Below are 14,739 nucleotides of genomic sequence, written 5' to 3'. Positions count from 1 at the left end.
TTTCTAACACCACCACATTCTACATTACAAAGACCATATGATACAGCGTTGGGGACAACCAATGGCAAGCCCTTCAGAATTTATCATACATATATATTATTTTTCATGCCAGCACTGGAGAATACTACTTTGATCATGTTTACTGTATATTGCCTGAGACAAGGGTAACATCACGTGGATGTAAGAGCAATTATTTCATAAGTGGCTGCTCTGTACCAGTCTCTGTGCTAAGGGACTTTACATACTGTAGCTCATTTAATTACGAAGCATCAGCATTTGTACCCAAATTAGTTTTCCACTGCTTCCTGACAAGTTATTGCAAGCTTAGTGGCTTAAGACAACACACATTTATTGCCTCACAGTTTCCATGGGTCAGGGGTCTGCACCCTCACTTAGCTGGGTCCTCTGCTCAGGGTCTCAAGGCTGCAATGAGCGTGTGGTTCTCATTCTTCTTATCTGAGGCTCAGGGTCCTCTTTCAAGATCATTCAGGTAGTTGGCAGGATTCAGTTCTCTGCAGTTGTAGAACTGATATCCCTGTGTTGCTGCTTTGTTTTGCTGGCTGCTGGTTGAGGGTTACTCTCACCAACTAGGGATGCTGGTCACCTGGTCCCCTGCACATGCCATTCACTACCTGGCTCTTTGCTGTTTTCCAGGCCAGGAGAAGAGCCTCTCTGTGTCTCTCACTTCAAAGCTCTGACTTTATCTGACTCAGATTTAAAGACCTCCTGAGACCAGGTCAGGCCTACTTAAAAGTCAACTACTTAGGCATCTTAAAGCTATCTTTCCCATAGACTGTAACCTAATCATGGGACTGCATCTCACCATGTCTACAAGTCCTGCCCACACTCTAGGGGAGAGGGTCTTGAAGTGTTCACCAAGGGGTGGGAATCCTAGGGACCAATTCACCGTTTTGTCTACCACCGTACTACTTAATAGTGAACGTTGATGGATCCCTTGCATGTGCTTTCATATATAACTCTCTTAAATTTGGAATGTGAATATTGGCAGGGGTTTCAGAGATCATTGGCTTAATGCACTGTGGACGCCCTTGCATTTCCTGCTTCCTTTAACATTTCTCCTTACTTAATATGCTTTTAGAATAATAACCTTACAAATGGCCCCAGCAGCCTCACATCTTTTGTTCTCACTTATTTCTAATAGAGGTGGATCATCCTTCCTTAAGTTTCACACGACAGCAACAATATCTAGAGTGAAATGTGAGTTATGTGTTTTTCAAATGAAATGAAATGATTAGAGTGGGGGAACATGTTTTAGAGTTCTGGTAATAGATATACTTTTATCATTTTGAAAAAGGGTTTTCCTAGAAGCTCCAAATGAGACCTCTCAGAGCTTCCTACTGAAATAGCTGCAGAACATTAAAAAAGAAAAAAAAAAGAAAGAAAGAAAACTCACAGCAGTATTGGGAACTAGGCCTAGGAACCAACCCAAGGGAGAGAGTCCACTCACTGCAGGGCTGACATGAATAGTGGATCGAGTAATTCCAGAACTCCCTGCTCTCCTCTGAAGCAGCGTAAACATGTCCAGATGAACGCACATGCATTTACAAAGATGACCCATTTCTCTCCTATTTTTTGCTGTTTGACCTTTATTTCAGCAATACAATCTTTTCTAAAGGTGAAAACCATGTGACTACTGATTTTTGTGTCACACTCAGTGCTGTTTTACTGACTCTATTCCAAAATCATTTTGTCAAAGTATATTAAAAAAAAAAAAAAGGGAGGGAAGAAGGGAGACTGGCAAGGGAGAAAATGGAGGGGTGTGTGTGTGTGTGTGTGTGTGTGTGTGTGTGTGTGTGTGTGTGTGTGTGTGTGTGTGTGTGTGTGTGTGTGTGTGTGTGTGTGTGTGTGTGTGTGTGTGTGTGTGTGTGTGTGAATGTTGGTGGTGGTAAGTCCCATCCTAGGAATACAGTCCTTGGAATAAAGCCTCATCACCTGTTAGTTGTGATGGAGTTCAGATGAGTCCTGGTTCAACAAGCAAAGCAAAAGAATACAAAATCATAAAAATGATAGTGGGCCAGAAATCATACGAGTCCATCAGAGCTAAGCGTGTTTTAGAATCTCAGCATATCAAGCTGCCACTGTGAAGAGTATCAAATCAGAACTCAAGTGCTTAGTGAATGGGGTCCAGGACGATTCACATGCCCTGCTTTTAGTAAATAATAGGAAGGAAACGATTTTCTGTCATTAAAATATCAGTAACCAGAAGAAAATCAACACGAAGCTTGTGAAAAATATTCCAGGGAGGGAGGGAGGGAGGAGAGGAGGGGAGGGGAGGGGAGGGGAGGAAAGGAAAGAAAGCTTTGGGGACATGATTCTAAAGATTCAGAAACATCGACACTTAGGGAAAATAAAAGATAAATAGCTAACAGATGTCAAAAACAAAATCAGTAGACAAAGCCGATTTAGAAACATTTTGAATACAGATAATAGAGGGCTAATAGTTATTATATTTAAAGAATTCTTTTAAATTGACAAGAATGTCATAAATAAAGCAGTGAATAAAGATATTATGTGGCAACTGTCAGAAGAACAAATCCGACCAACAAGCAGAACACTTGTTTTTACAGATTCTCTTTTATGCAAACTCAGTGATTTCCCCTCCCATTCATTTTCAGAAATTACTTTAAGATCCAAAGAGGAAACAAGACCAATCATTTGAAGAAATCAACTACAGTAGGCCGACAATGTATATTTAAAGAGCAGTATATGCATCTATTATTAGAACACAGGGAATAAGATACAGAGGTAAAAGAAAACTCTTAAAGAATATTTAGAGTACGTTTGAAAAGAACAGTCCCAGTATTATGTGAACAGCACAGAAGGGAGTATAATATTGAGGGAAGAAAAGATGAAGGACATTTTACTACTATGCATGTACTAAGTGCCAAGATTATCAAAGAGGCACTTCTATCAAAAATAAGCTAAACATACAACCAATCAAATGTTTGCTTTGGTCTGTTGTTTGTTTGGACTGTTGGCATCTGGCTGTCTAGTTAGTCTTTCAGGTAAACCTGGTCCCAGGACTTCTAGTTTACTGTTATTTTCACTGCCTCAAGTCAACACTGTGCTTTTTCTAAGAGCAAATTACCTTTTGTCATATAGTTTGGGAATGATGCAAAATAAACACTTTGCTACGTCTAAAAAATTCTAAGTTAAAATTCTCCAACAAAATTATCTGACGAGCATGATTATTTGGAGATTAATAAAACTGTCATTCTTTTATTTAAAAAAGTAGACACAACAAGGAAATATCAGTAATATTTAAAAAGAAAAACTTGCACTCTATAGCTGAGTCTACACACATATACACAGAGGTGAACAGAATGGAGAACTAAGTGATTTGCTTTCTGATTTGATTAGCACAGTGAACTGATCTGGAGAAATATTTTGTGTTATAATCAAGAAAGACAGGAAGGCTCTTTAGGACTTGGGGCCGAGGATGGGGCTGTTAGGCACTATTACTAGCTGAGCCATGGTTTGCATTTCCTATTTTTATTTTGTTTGGCTTTTAAGTAATTGACAATTCGTGAATTCCATTAGTTGTTTCTTTAGCTGGCTCTCTCGGATGTTGGTATGAATTGTGGCTTTCTCCTCATTATCTAGAATACACAATCTCCCCAAACTCTTACTGAATTGCTTCAGGGGAACTCCATTTCTGAAATTTATCTTTTGCTGACTACAGCCAAATATTTCATTACAGAATTGATTTTATTTTCTCCTCCATGGGCACATCCCATAGATACTACCCACCCAGCATGACACCTGTTAAATAGTTCTATAAATCATTCCCCTACTCAGTTGCCTTGCCACCATTCAAGAGGAACCTGGGGTGATTGATCCTGATGCAGTCTTTCCAGAAGATCTATTTCACCAACCAAAAGGGACTTTTCAACTGCCCCACTAAATTCTCCCAGAAGTTTTCAAGTGATATATGGTAACTTATGCCTTTCCAAGGGGAAAAAATATTTTTGACAGTTTTAACTTCAGAAGAAAGAAATCTGTGAAAAAGTATCTGTCGCCTCTTCTACACTTTTCTTAAGTCCATCTCTGCAGCTCTTCAGCAGCACTGGTTTCTCTGGGAGCTCTTTGAGCAGGTTTTCATATCGCCTTGCCTGCTGTAAACCAACCACTGATGATCACCCAGTGCTTTATTAGGCCACTAAATGATTTCCCTTAGGTCTGCCTTTCCGAGCCCAGTCACAGGGCAAGCACTTCATTTCATTGTTGTCTTAAAAATAACGTTAGGCCCAACGTCAGTTTTTTGTTTTAACTTGTAGGCTAAATTAGTACCACTGACTTAGCACCCAAGCCTTGGATTTCTCAGTAAGCTCTTACATAGTTGACAGCCACCCTTAAGATCTAGAACATCATCCAGATGCTTAGAAAGGAGTGGAAGGTAGTTGCTAAACTCTATCTTCATATCATCCGCACTAACACATTGTTGCAAGATCATAAATGCACTTAATATCTTTTAACCTCAGAAATGCAATTCCTTATTATTCAACAAGCAGGACTATGACAAGGACAATCATTCATCCAGTTTTCTAATGTGTTCATTTTTATCTTGTTAATTGTGACATAAACCTAAAATTATTAAGCATTCTTAGGGAAAAAAAACCTCTCAGCATGCTACATGAGAAACAAATCAAAGTCACGTCCTGTGGTTAAGAAAATAGTGTTAAAAGGCTTGTTAAGAACCTCTAATTGCTTCGTTGACATCATACCGGTCTTTTAAAAAACAATCGAAGTAAATTAAGAATAATGAATCAGAAACTTGAGCATTCTATTGCCCTAATAATATATTTTAAAACAAAGGAAAAGCCTCTCTTAGGGATTGAAACCAAATAGAGTATATAATTAACTTCATCTATAATATAAAGTATATTTGGGTTTTGAACCTATTAATCTGAATTGCATGACTTTAAGATTACAATACTATTAGCACATATTACTTCTGGGGATCAAAACTTCTGGATCGGGGTGGACATTCAAGATGGCGGAAGAGTAAGACACGAAGATCACCTTCCTCCCCACAAATACATGAGAAATACATCTACATGTGGAACAGCTCCTACAGAACACCTACTGAACGCTGGCAGAAGACCTCAGACCTCCCAAAAGGCAAGAAACTCCCCCACGTACCTGGGTAGGGCAAAAGAAAAAAGAAAAAACAGAGACAAAAGGATAGGGACGGGACCTGCACCAGTGGGAGGGAGCTGTGAAGGAGGAAAGATTTCCACACACTAGAAGCCCCTTCACGTGCAGAGACTGCGGGTGGCGGCGGGGGGGAAGCTTCGGAGCCGCGGAGGAGAGCGCAGCAACAAGGGTGCGGAGGGCACAGTGGGGAGATTCCCGCACAGAGGATCGGTGCCGACCAGCACTCACCAGCCCGAGAGGCTTGTCTGCTCACCCGCCAGGGCAGGCGGGGCTGGGAGCTGAAGCTCGGGCTTCGGTCGGAGCGCAGGGAGAGGATTGGGGTTGGTGGCGTGAACACAGCCAAAAGGGGCTAGTGCACCACGGCTAGCCAGGAGGGAGTCCAGGAAAAGTCTGGAGCTGCCGAAGAGGCAAGAGACATTTTCTTCCCTCGTTGTTTCCTGGTGCGCGAGGAGAGGAGATTCAGAGCGCTGCTTAAAGGAGCTCCAGAGACGGGTGCGAGCCGCGGCTAACAGCGCAGACCCCAGAGACGGGCATGAGATGCTAAGGCTGCTCCTGCAGCAATCAAGAAGCCTGTGTGCGAGCACAGGTCACTCTCCACACCTCCCCTCCCGGGAGCCTGTGCAGCCCGCCACTGCCAGGGTCCCACGATCCAGGGACAAGTTCCCCAGGAGCACACACGGCACACCTCAAGCTGTTGCAAAGTCACACCGGCCTCTGCCACCAGAGGCTCGCCCAGCATTCCAACTATAACTACCGTACCCCAGCCTCCCCCAGGCCTGAATAAGCAAGAGCCCCCTAATCAGCCGCTGCTTTATCTCCCTCCTGTCTGGGCAAGCAACAGATGCCTGAGACAACCTACATGCAGAGGCAGGGCCAAACCTAAAGCTGAACCCCAGGAGCTGTGTGAACAAAGAAGAGAAAGGGAAATCTCTCCCAGCAGCCTCAGGAGCAGCAGATTAAATCTCCACACTCAACTTGATGTACCTGCACCTGTGGAATACCTGACTAGACAATGAATCATCCCAAAATTGAGACGGTGAATTTTGGGAGCAACTGTACACTTGGGGTTTGCTGTCTGCGACAGATTTGTTCCTGATTTTTATGTTTGTATTAGTTTTAAGTGCTTCTTAACATTGGTGGATTTGTTTACTGATTTGGTTGCTCTCTTTCTTTATTATTTATTTTAATAATTTAAAAAATTCTTAAATTTATTACTTATTTTATTTTTTTCTTTCTCTTTTTCTCTCTTTTCTTCTGAGCCACGTGGCTCTCAGGGTCTTGGTGCTCCTGCCAGGTGTCAGACCTGAGCCTCTGAGGTGGGAGAGCTCAGTTCAGGACATTGGTCCACCAGAGACCTCCCAGCTCCATGTAATATCAATCAGCATGAGCTCACCCAGAGATCTCCGTTTCAATGCTAAGACGCAGCTCCACCCAACTGCCAGCAAGCTCCAGTGCTGGACGCCCGCCATATGCCAAACAACTAGAAAGACAGGAACACAACACCACCCATTAACAGAGAGGCTGACTAAAATCATACCAAGTTCACAGACACCCAAAACACACCACCAGACATGGCACTGACCACCAGAAGGACAAGATCCAGCCCCATTCAGCACAACACAGGCACCTATCCCCTCCACCAGGAAGCCTACAGAAGCCACTGAACCAACCTCAACCACTGGGGGCAGACACCAAAAACAACAGGAACTACAAACCTGCAGACTGCGAAAAGGAGACCCCAAACACGATAACTTAAGCAAAATGAGAAGACAGAGAGATATGCAGCGGATGAAGGAACAAGGTAAAAACCCACCAGGCCTAACAAATGAAGAGGAAATAGGCAGTCTACCTGAAAAAGAATTCAGAGTAATCATACTAAAGATCATACAAAATCTTGGAAACAGAATGGAGAAAATAAAAGAAACATTTAACAAGGAACTAGAAGAACTAAAGAGCAAACAAACTATGATGAACAGCACAATAAAGGAAATTAAAAGTTCTCTAGAAGGAATCAATAGCAGAATAACTGAAGCAGAAGAACGGATAAGTAAGCTAGAAGATAAAATAGTGGAAATAAGTACCACAGAACAGAATAAAGAAAAAAGAACAAAAAGAATTGAGGACAGTCTCAGAGACCTCTGGGACATTAAATGCACCAATATTCTAATTATAGGGGTCCCAGAAGAAGAAGAGAAAAAGAAAGGGTCTGAGAAAATATTTGAAGAGATTATAGTTGAACACTTCCCTAACATGGCAAAGGAAACAGGCAAACAAGTCCAGGAAGTACAGAGAGTCCCATACAGGAGAATTCCAAGGAAAAACATGCCAAGACACACATGATTAAACTATCAAAAATTAAATACCAAGAAAAACTATTAAAAGCAGCAAGGGAAAAACAACAAATAACATACAAGGGAATCCCCATAAGGTTAACAGCTGATCTTTCAGCAGAAACTCTGCAAGCCAGAAGGGAGTAGCAGGACATATTTAAAGTAATGAAAGGGAAAAACCTACAACGAAGATTACTCTACGCAGCAAGGATCTCATTCAGATTTGATGGAGAAATTAAAACCTTTACAGAGAAGCAAAAGTTAAGAGAATTCAGCACCACCAAACCTGCTTTACAACAAATGCTAAAGGAACTTCTCTAGGCAGGAAACACAAGAGAAGGAAAAGACCTAAAAAAACAAACCCAAAACAATTAAGAAAACGGTAATAGGAACATACATATCAATAATTACCTTAAATGTCAATGGATTAAACGCTCCCACTAAAAGACATACACTGGCTGAATGGATACAAAAACAAGACCCACATATATGCTGTCTACAAGAGACTCACTTCAGACCTAGGGACACATACAGACTGAAAGTGAGGGGATGGGAAAAGATATTCCATGCAAATGGAAATCAAAAGAAAGCTGGAGTAGCAACTCTCATATCAGACAAAATAGACTTTAAAACAAAGACTGTTACAAGATACAAAGAAGGACACTACATAATGATCAAGGGATCAATCCAAGAAGATATAACAATTGTAAATATCTGTGCACTCAACATAGGAGCACCTCAGTACATAAGGCAAATGCTAACAGCCATAAAAGGGGAAATCGACAGTAACACAATCATAGTACGGGACTTTAACACCACACTTTCACCAATGGACAGATCATCCAAAATGAAAATAAATAAGGAAACAAAAGCTTTAAATGATACATTAAACAAGATGGACTTAATTGATATTTAGAGGACATTCCACCCAAAAACAGCAGATTACACTTTCTTCTCAAGTGCTCATGGAACATTCTCCAGGATAGATCATGTCTTGGGTCACAAATCAAGCCTTGGTAAATTTAAGAAAACTGAAATCGTATCAAGTAGCTTTTCCAACTAAAACACTATGAGACTAGATATCAATTACAGGAAAAAATGTAAAAAATACAAACACATGGAGGCTAAACAATATACTACTAAATAACCAAGAGATCACTGAAGAAATCAAAGAGGAAATCAAAAAATACCTAGAAACAAATGACAATGAAAACACGACAACCCAAAACCTATGGGACTCAGCAAAAGCAGTTCGAAGAGGGAAGTTTACAGCAATAAAATCCTACCTCAAGAAAAAAGAAACATCTCAAATAAACAACCTAACCTTACACCTAAAGCAATTAGACAAAGAGGAACAAAAAATCCCCAAAGTTAGCAGAAGGAAAGAAATCATAAACATCAGATCAGAAATAAATGAAAAGACAAATGAAGGAAATGATAGCAAAGATCAGTAAAACTAAAAGCTGAGGTTCTTTGGGAAGATAAACAAAATTGGTAAACCATTAGCCAGATTCATCAAGAAAAAAAGGGAGAAGACTCAAATCAATAGAATTAGAAATGAAAAAGAAGTAACAACTGACACTGCAGAAGTACAAAGGTTCATGAGAGATTACTACAAGCAATTCTATGCCAATAAAGTGGACAACCTGGAAGAAACAGAAAAATTCTTAGAAAAGCACAACCTTCCAAGGCTGAACCAGGAAAATAGAAAATATAAACAGACAAATCACAAGCACTGAAATTAAACTGTGATTAGAAATATTCCAACAAAAGCCCAGGATCGGATGGCTTCACAGGTGAATTCTATCAAACATTTAGAGAAGAGCTAACACCTATCCTTCTCAAACTCTTCCAACATATAGCAGAGGGAGGAACACTCCCAAACTCATTCTACGAGGCCACCATCACCCTGATACCAAAACCAGACAAAGATGCCACAGAAAAGATAACTACAGGCCAATATCACTGATGAACATAGATGCAAAAATCATCCACAAAATACTAGCAAGCAAAATCCAACACCACATTAAAAGGATCACAGACCAAGATCAAGTGGGGTTTATCCCAGGAATGCAAGTATTCTTCAATATATGCAAATCAATCAATGTGATAAACCATATTAACAAATTGAAGGAGAAAAACCATATGATCCTCTCAATAGATGGAGAAAAAGCTTTGGACAAAATGCAACACCCATTTATGATAAAAACCCTCCAGAAAGTAGTCACAGAGGGAACTTACCTTGACAGAATAAAGGCCATATATGACAAACTGACAGCCAACACCGTTCTCAATGGTGAAAAACTGAAACCATTTCCTCTAAAATCAGCAACAAGACAAGGTTGCCCACACTCACCACTATCATTCAACATAGTTTTGGAAGTTTTAGCCACAACAATCAGAGAAGAAAAAGAAATAAAAGGAATCCAGATCGGAAAAGAAGAAGTAAAGCTGTCACTGTTTGCAGATGACATGATACTATACATAGAGAATCTGAAAGATGCTACCAGAAAACTACTAGAGCTAATCAAAGAATTTGGCAGAATAGCAGGATACAAAATTAATGTACAGAAATCTCTTGCATTCCTAAACACTAATGATGAAAAATCTGAAAGAGAAATTAAGGAAACACTCCCATTTACCACTGCAACAAAAAGAATTAAATACCTATGAATAAACCTACCTAAGGAGAGAAAAGACCTGTATGCAGAAAATTATAAGACACTGATGAAAGAAACTAAAGATGATACAAACAGATGGAGAGATATACCATGTTCTTGGATTGGAAGAGTCAACATTGTGAAAATGACTATCCTACCCATAGCAATCTACAGATTCAATGCAATCCCTATCAAACTACCAATGGCATTTTTCACAGAACTAGAACAAAAAAATTTTACAATTTGTATGGAAACACAAAAGACCCCGAATAGCCAAAGCAGTCTTGAGAAAGAAAAACTGAGCTGGAGGAATCAGGCTCCCTGACTCCAGACTATACTACAAAGCTACACTAATTAAGACAGTATGGTACTGGCACAAAAACAGAAATGTAGATCAATGGAACATGATAGAAAGCCCAGAGATACATCCACACACATATGGTCACCTAATCTCTGATAAAGGAGGCAAGAATATAAGTCACTTGCACTCACTAAACTTCAGTTAATTCATCTATAAACATGAGTTATTGTGATGTTTTAATGGGTTTAATAATAATGGTACCCATTTCATAGGGTCCCTACGAAGATTAAACTGCCAGGCTTGTAGAAAGATCTAAATGTCTATTACAGGAAAACAAATGTTCAGACTCTCAACCTTGATTTATATGAAAGTTCAACTCCTGGCAACCCCTAGGACCTCTGTAAACACACAAGCCAAAACATAATTGGAGAAGGCAAATCTGCTCCCAGATACTTCAAGGGAGAGTTTGAAGAGTGAGCCTTCCCTGTTCAGAATTTTTTGTCTGTTTGCTTGCTTTGTTTTGCCTTGTCCTTACTAATGACTAGGGCTTGGGTTGAACAGGCCATTATGATCATTACATTCTGTGATAAGTTGCAAGTTTGGGTAGCTGGGAACGTACCAAGCAGAGGCTTGTTGGAAGGGATTCTACAGAACTTTGAGACCTGATTCTGGCCACTTGTTCTAGAAGCTTCCTCTCTTTACCCCCATATATCCAGAAAGTGCCAGATGATTTGCTAATTAGAAGAGGCCCAAAGTTCCAGTCATCCAGTTGGAATAGATCATAGTGCTTGCTAGAATCCACTAGCTTTCATGTGAAATGTCTGAGAATCCCCCTCACCTGCACCCGAGACTGAACTTCCTGTTGATCTCCTAGTCTTCACGAAAAAGAGAAGTTACCCCGCACCAGGGATGCACAGCTGACTGCCCAGCAGGAAGGGTGCTAACACCAACACCATTACAACCACCTCTTTTCCAAAGTGCCAAGGACACTTTTATGCCCAAGGAGGACTGTTGCCACCTTGAGGATCAGGCGGAGGAAGTCCAGTGCTAAGGCCTGGTGTGGGAAGCACCCAACTAAGCCATTGGGCATCCGGGAAATGGGCATTCCCCTCTTACTTTAAAAAGGCAAAAGCAAGGATAAACAAGTTTCTTTCTCTCTTTCACATCGTTGCATTGTGTATTCTGCGGCCCCGAGGAAGGATTTCAAAGCAATGTACTCTTGGTCACAGAATGAAACTATAACATAAAAGACTAATAGAGTGGAGTCTGTTGAATTATAAATGCTTTAGCCTTAGACACTCTTAATCTCAATAATAATGCCTATTGGAAAGAGGCTTCCATTTGTAATCGAGCAACATTTCTCTATGGAAAATAAAATGAACCAACAGCATAAATTGCCCCAAACATTTCACATCGGCATTCTCTACCATCACAGGGTAGTGTATCTTCTTAACTGTAAAGAAGATGGAAGATGCTCCTGACATGCTTTACGGAGGCTGTATTTTCCTTAGATGAATAACTTGCTTTTTATGAATATTCCAAAAGCAAACGAGAGACCCATTTGCATACCTCATTAACGATCCCTCTTTAGCAGGAGTATGTTCCTAATTTTACATACCCATAAACACGTCTTTCCGTCATCTGAATGAAAAATAATCTATTTTCTGCCAGAATTTATATTTGGATACTGGTGTTTGAAAAACATAAATTATGCTGAAGACTTAGATATTTGAGAAGAATAAATTACAATAGTGATATTACTTGCAGTGTGGTCATAGCTTATTGGACTCTTATTTTCTTGTCTTCATCCTTATGTTTCCATCTATTTGGTCACGATCCTCCTTCTTGCTTTGTTGTTATTCATGCTTTCTCATGTGAATATGGGAGAAATGTGATGCTAAGAAATAGTGTTTAATTTTCAGACACTTGATAAAACCTTACTTTCTTTATAAATATAACAGTCTATATTAATGGATAAGGGTTTCCCTTATAAGTGTGTTTGTCTTATGTATATTTTTCTTTTTTATGATGTAGCATGTCACAATTGAGCAAAACCAACATATACTAATTTAATGTTTGAGTTTCTATCTTCAACCCAAACACTCCTAATTAGAAAGAGAGAACAATAACTAAGTATTCTAATACTTAAACTTGGATAAAATGTAATTCTTTCTCTTCAAAATAAGACCGATATGAACTGCATGAAGGGAGTAGATCTGACTTCATTTTTCTCCATACATTCATTCAAAGGATACTGTTTGAATGGCTACTATGTGTTAGGAACTCTAAGAGGCAATAAAAATTCAGAAACAAATAAGGTAGCTCAGTCCTTATTAATTAAAATAAGCTAAATTCAATAGCTAGAAGAATGATAGTGCATTATTACAGAAGTATACATGTTGGAGTATGGGAGTACATAAGAGGAACATTGATGTTATAATCAAGGAAGGCTTCCCAGAAGAGGTGTTATATGAACTGAGCTTCCAACAATAAGTAAGAGTTAGCCAGAAGAGAGGAGGGATGTCATTTCCTGAGGGACATGTGTGGAAATCCAGAAGGCAGGAATATTTTTAGGACTTCATATATTGAATAGCAAGAGATGAGTCTGAAGGTGTAGGCTGGGAATTATAGAGTTCATATGTATCTTGGAATTCAGGAGAATTTTGAAAAGGTTTAACAAGGTAATGATTACAGTGAGATTTGTTTTGATTTCGCATCCTTGCTACTCATTTGTTCATTCTGGATATGTTTCTAGAATTCAACATGTACAACGTCCCCACCTTTAAAAGAAAGACAATCGGACACAAAGTTAAGGAACTTAAGCCCACTGCCCACTGTCTCAGGTGGTTAGATAACACCAGAAGCCAGAATTGTTCATTTTCTTACGTAAGTATTAAGAGTGATTGAACACGGGGACATTTTCCCAGACTACCTTTTGCTTTCCAAAGTAATAGTGAACAGTTTAATAATGTACTTAAATAACCCATCACAGTTACAAAATGCACAGGTCCAAATTGGAATGATTTTAGATACTGTGTTAAAAATGTAGTCTATACCAAAAAAAAAAGAAAATAACCCCAAAACAAACAAATAAAACAGCAAAACCACACTATGTGTCAGCTGCTCAGAAAGAGCCTGTCAACTCATTGCAGGTGATCATCAATCAGATATGTCAGTTCCAAGTGGCAGCTTTTCCTGTCTGGAGTGCAGAAAATCACCATGAAAATGCCCTGTGGACTAGCGACCTCATTTGTCTGTGCTATTAGGAGACATCTGTGAATTTTTTTTTTATGAATATGCAACTTTTAGATGCCACTCAGTAGCTACACCTTTTTAATCATTATAGATTCAACAGACATTTTCTATCAGAGAAGTGTAGTATCATTGAAGGAATGGATACTGTATCAATTCAATTCATTCTAATACACAAAAATACTTAGGTCCATATTTATTTATTAACCATCTGTGAAGTAGAATATTAGTCTGATTCTAAAACACTTTGCTTAAGACTTAGCCCAAACAGAATCTATTATATTACTCTGAAGAGCAGTCAGGAAAAAAAAAAAATACTAGACTACTGGGAAGTATTTAGGGGAATAAATACAAATATAAATTAGACTGTGAGTCTTAACTGGAGAAATTTGATGACATTGAAAGGAAGGGGAATAAGCCTCCTCTTCATTTGCTCATCCCTTAAAGGTCACCCACCTCCCATGCCTTCCTTACCCTTCCTTTTATTTCTTACCCTTTCTTTTGGTGTTTGACTTCTTTTGCAAACTGAAGTATTATTGATAGCGCTCAAGTCCCAGCCCTCCCACTGCTTCTCCTTCTCTCTGACATCCTTTCCAAAACTTGGTATCATCAGATATTTTCTTTTTGGTCCATTTGATGGATGTTAAGTGGTATACTGTTTTCGCCATAACAACTCACTTCCAGTACACTTGTGAAAATAAGACTCTGCCATATATACGCCCAGACTTTGGCTTGTCTTTCTTTTTATTGGGAATTTTCACCCCAAACAGAGGTTTTACATTTTAACATAGACATATTCATCAGACCTTTATTTATGGTTTATAATCATATAGACTACCCACCATAATCACTTGTTTCCTGGAGAATGTAACAGTTCTGGAGATCTGACTACAAGCGGTATCTACCTAGGAGTTGCTTGCTATGATAGAAACCAATTTCAACACCAGCCTCTCATTCAGACTGTATTGAGCTCATAGGACTTTATAATGATGACAATACATATGGTAATCACTTTTGG

The sequence above is a fragment of the Globicephala melas genome, chromosome 21 (assembly GCF_963455315.2).
Source record: "Globicephala melas chromosome 21, mGloMel1.2, whole genome shotgun sequence".
Lineage (NCBI taxonomy): Eukaryota > Metazoa > Chordata > Mammalia > Artiodactyla > Delphinidae > Globicephala > Globicephala melas.
This window is presented reverse-complemented; position numbering follows the sequence as displayed.